We start from the raw sequence: 5,456 nt of genomic DNA on the forward strand, positions 1-5,456 counted from the left end.
AAAAGATAGAGAGAAGATAATTGAACCAAGACCTAATTGGACCACCTCGACGAATAGAAGGTCGAAGTTAAGGCGAAATGAGCCTAGTTTGCCACTATTACAAAAATAACATTACTTGATGCTAAATTACTTGTCATTTCTAATAAAAAATATAAAGAGAAAAAAGAAAAAAGAAAAAATACATAATTTTCAGTTTTCTTTTCAATACTTGATGGTTAAAAGCATCTAAGTCTAGTTTTATTTGCTACATTTTTTAAATTTTAAGAATTATTCATTTCTAAATATTTTTCTTTTTTCCCTTTCTCTACAACTCTTTTCCTCTTTTTTCCTGAAATTTCTTTTCCTCTCTTTCGATACCGATGATTTTTTTTTTCCTTTCTTCTTCTCCTTCCCCACAAAATTCCAAAATGTGCCCCACCAGTGATGCCACCTCGTTCGCAAGTTCGTGACTCCGCCCCAAGTTTTACCGCTTGTGACTCTACACCTGCTGAACGTAGCGAGATCTGCAACCTTCGACGCCACCTCAAGCTCCACCGCACGAGGTCTGCCGCCCACGTGACGCCGCAAGCTCCGCCGACGACTCCAGATCTGCTGCCAAATCGTAAGTTTTTATGTTGGTCTCTTTGGGTTCTTTTGGGATTTTTTTCTCTAATATAGTTGAAATTTTGGTTCTACTTGGTATGTTTTGCTAGCCTAGTTGGTGAGTTTCTTCTCTTCTAGATATTTTTATGTTATAGTTTTTTTGTTTCTCTAATTTTATTTTGCGATTTTTGGAGTTGTTATTGCTGAAATGTGGATCTAAATTTGGTCTTATTTGATAATGTTTATTTTTGTTTTGTGTTGATGGGTTTTTATTTGTTTTGTGTTGATGAGTTTTTATTTGTTTTGTGTTGATGAGTTTTTATTTGTTTTTTGTTGATGAGAATTTGAACACATTTCCTAAACGGGTGAGTCCGTTGGCACCAGAGAAAAGTATGAAGTTTTTATATATTCACTCTGTTTCACAAGTAAATGTCTCTGTTTTAGGGTATAACTCGGGGAATCGAAAAGATCCATAAATAATTGTTTTGAAGGGCAATGGTTCATAAAGGAAGGAAATTTTATGTTAACACAAAGAAAATAAAGGTATATTTTACTCTCTTTGTAATTGGGTTGACAAATTTCGAACTATTTTTTCTTTCTTTTTGTGTTTTCATGTTGTAATCTTTCGAACATAATTTCATCTCAGATTATAAACGAAACTCAACGTTCCCGTGGATAAATTGACATTTTCATTATATTGTCAAAAAACTAATGGAACTTAACAATGTCACTAATATGTATTATTCTTATTTGATGTTTGTTTCTGTTTTCAGGGTGGATTTCTTATCTTTTGGAAAATATATCATGATTTTAATTTGTTTCAAGATAAAATTTTCATCCATTTAGCCATGCTATGCCCATCTTGACATTGAGAAAATTAATACGCTTGAACTACTCCCTTATTAACATTGATGATTTGATGGTTTAATTTGTTAGCTTCGAGAAGCTACAATGTTTTGTTCTATTGTATTTTCTTTAGTTTAAGGATATGAGATTGATATCTGGAAAGTAAGTGAAGCAATTAAAGAGTTAATACACATTAAATAAAGTTTGTAGTATTTTCATGGTTCTAAATGCGGACATTGGAATATTGAAAACGTTATCCTTGTGGTTTCATTGCTAAATGATTTACTTTTTTGTGCCAAATGATATACTTTAAGTAGGTGCTCTTTCAAATTACATATTTGTTGAACCGTCCCTTATGTTGGACATACAACACCTAGAAAGTTAGAGCTTGCAACCTATATAGTAGATTAATGGCTTCACAACAAAACCAATTTGTTATTGTTCCTTTTAATCTAGGGTAAACAATATTCTACTAATCAATTCACTAGAATTTACTTCATTCATTAACAGTGAAAACAACCTACTTGTATTCTATGTAGTGGTCAATGGGTATTTCTGGCTATTAACGCATACGAAGAGACCATCTATTATCTTGACGCACTTTGAACAACATTTAGAGTAGATATTACATGCATATGTAACAAACATGTAAGTTAACTTCTTTCATATGATGTTAAAAGGTACCTTAAATTTCACTTTATTGTAATATGTAGTTGGTTCTTGGCAATAGGGCTATTACAATCTTTCGATCCCTAAAATATATTCAAGAAGGTCGAAAACAACCAATATGAAAATTAGTGAAGGCAAGTGTAGACATATTTATTCGTTAATTTAAAGTATACATATATAGGCTATTTCGAACATTATGTTTTTGGCAACTTTTATATTACAATGTCCTTTACAAGTCGGAACCACTAAATGTAGGCTATGTGATGGGATATATGAGAGATATAATCACTAAAGAGAGCATAGCGGTCACAGATTAGATATGTTGTGTTTAATGACTATTTGCATTGCTTAATATAGTTTGAATATAACTTAACAAAACAAAGTATTAACTTTAATATTTTAGGCTTTATATTAGATTGATACAAAGAGCTTATACAGTCAATTCAAGTTGGATGAGGTGCGAATGGAGCTAGTTGATTTTTTGGGTGGCCATGTGTGATGGTCATTAGCCGATAGTTTTTTGGTAACTAGGTTATTGGACATATTTATTGATTTCAGGGGTAGGATGTTGATACGGTGAGCTTTGAAAATATAGTAGTTTTGGTTAGACAGATATATTTGGTTGATATTTATTCCATTAACCTACATAACGAATAAACTAACATCCAAGGTTATCTACTATAACCTGAACATATATGTGGAGATATACAAGTGGATTATGTTTAAGTGATGACCTAAATGGTATGTAGTACATAGATAAGGTTGGATACCTTATGTTGGCGACACTACGAATACAGTCTATTTTATAGTTGTTATAATTGTTCTAAAGTGCTACAAATGATTTGAGCCTAATCATTCATGTTGAGATATTAGAGTGGAGGTATTCTATACAAAGAGTTTGTATAAGACCGGACCATGAAATGGACAGTCTCTCTTATTAACATCGTTACTAGTTGAGACTATATTTCATCAGAATGACCACAGGTGACTTGACCTAAATCCTAGTGAGTTGTGAACTCTTGCCTACGAAGTTGGTCCTTTGATTTGAGTGGGTGAGAGTGGCTTATATTGTTGACTTAATATGCTTACCTTTTTAGGGATTCGTTTGATCGGGGAGCTGAGAACACAGCTAAATTCACTCATTCTCTATAGATAGAGTAAGTAGAGAAATTATTCTCTTAAGGACTGGTTCAATTCTAGGGCTTGAACAATGTGGTGTTACACCTTTTCTTAGTCCGAAAGAAGTTCAGTTATATTGAGACTATAACTTATTGTTCATTAGAGGAATCAATGATACTTAAGGAGTTAGATGCAATCACAGGGACAAAATGGTAATTTTTGACCTAGCTATACTTATGAGCGATTTGTGAAGTAAGAATAGTGCAACTGTTCTTTAGTGGAATGACTGATAGTTAATGATAGAAGATTAATTTAATAATCTCATATCATTAGAGTTTCAATCTGTAGGTCCATAAGGTCTCCTGTTAGCTCAATAAGGATAAATGAGAATCAAATTTATTTTAATTTAAATTTGAATTGTTCAAATTGATTAAAGGGAATAAATTATATATGATACAATTAATATAATATATTTGGTACATTTATATAAAGTTATAAGGAGAGAAGTTAATATTTGAATATGGTTCAAATAATAATAATAATATGAATAAGATTCATAAATAAACTATGGATTAAAATTAATATGAACTCGATTCATATTAAAACTATAAGTCATCTGACAGATCTAAAAGATTGGTTATATTATATATGATATAATATAAAGTTTATATTATATGAGATGTAATATGGTTTAAATATATATTTATTTTATTTTATTCTAATTAATATATTTTTAATTAATTGAATAACTCCAAAGGGAGTTATTCTACGTGACGGACACGGAGGGAGTTATTTTATAACTTCCCCCTCCATCTCTCTTAAAATGGTTAAGATACACACTCTCTGCTTTTGGGGTTTTTGCAATCTATGTGTTCTAAAAAAAGCTCTCAAAAGTTTTTCTTTTCACCAAACCAAATCATAAAAACCCCCAACTCTCTGTTGATTTTTATCTTAAGAACAACGAGGAAGGCTTTGTGGTATTTTTGGAAGATTTTACAAAAGTTAGTTTTTTCTTTTTTCTTTTTCTTCGTTAGAAGCATGTTTAGGCTTTTCTTTTGTTTTCTCTGAATTCTTTTTTATTTTTTTAAATTGAATTCCATTTGCACAGCGTCAATATGCTTATGTTATGGAAATTCCATTCCTTCATGGGTTGAAACTTATATAGTTCAATTAATGTGTAGTTTAGCAAGATTGATGGAAACCTTAAAGGCTTTACTTATGTGTTGTCTGAGTTGGTCATGTTGTGTGCTATTGTTGGACTTCAAAACAAGTGCGAATTATATAGGTGTTTCAAATTGTACAATTTTTCTTTTGAAAAAAGGCCTTAACATGCAAACGTGTCAAATATTATCTAAGTTGTCAATTTTTTAGTGTCAAAAAGAACTTCCAATTGATAAGTATTAAGTGTTAAGGTTAAATATTTTTGACCAATAATAAATGTCAAGACTGTGACCTTACTTGACATGTAAAACAAGTCAACTGATCTAATACACTTATCTATAACATGCCAAGTAAATTTCATCTTGATGCATATACCAAGTCAAAAATAATTTTCTTATTCTTGACACCAAATTATTTTAAGTATTTAAAAATGTCATGCAAACAAATACTTGACCGGAAAAAATCGTCAAGTAATGTTATTTTTGTAGTATTGTGTCCATCTCGACTATGGAAGCTTAGGCTAAGGCCAAGTGGGCTTTTATAACTAGCTAGCCTACCTCGGCCAGGCCAAGGAAATCTTAGTAATTGCACATGAGTGATCGATCTAGATTGATCCTCTACTTTGGAACATCCCTAATTGCTCAAATCCAGCTTCTAAATAGAAAAACGAATTAAGGAGATTCCAAATATGAAAGTTTAAGAAAAAACTTCCGAACATCATTATAAATAAAGCATGGAAGCCCAACAAAACATGATCACTTCTTCTCCTCCCATCTCTATCTAATTGCCTTGCCTCTTTTGCCAAATATCGACTCAGGTATAAGAGGTTTTGTGACATACCTCACACTGATTTTTTCTTTTCTCTTGTCTTGCAGACGGAGACAATAAATTTATCGTTCAAGGCATGCAAAGGTTAATAATTAATTAAGTGAATTCTTTATCCATATTTTTCCGTCAAGACCTTGAATATTTAATTCTTAAAGATACTTTATACACTGAATTTTATTTCCAAAAGTTGCTCTCCAAAACAATTACTACAGTTTCTATAGAACCCAAATTTATATCAATCGTGCTTTGAT

General features: G+C 31.4%; 1 long non-coding RNA gene across 1 annotated transcript; it reads left to right on the top strand.

The window, feature by feature from the left end:
- The first annotated feature begins 245 nt into the window (after positions 1 to 245).
- Positions 246 to 1,656, top strand: LOC103499280 (uncharacterized). The gene is made up of 3 exons (XR_539755.3): positions 246 to 601; positions 1,027 to 1,125; positions 1,356 to 1,656. It is a non-coding gene; the product is annotated as an uncharacterized LOC103499280 (long non-coding RNA).
- The last annotated feature ends 3,800 nt before the right edge of the window (positions 1,657 to 5,456 follow it).

The sequence above is a fragment of the Cucumis melo genome, chromosome 9 (assembly GCF_025177605.1).
Source record: "Cucumis melo cultivar AY chromosome 9, USDA_Cmelo_AY_1.0, whole genome shotgun sequence".
Lineage (NCBI taxonomy): Eukaryota > Viridiplantae > Streptophyta > Magnoliopsida > Cucurbitales > Cucurbitaceae > Cucumis > Cucumis melo.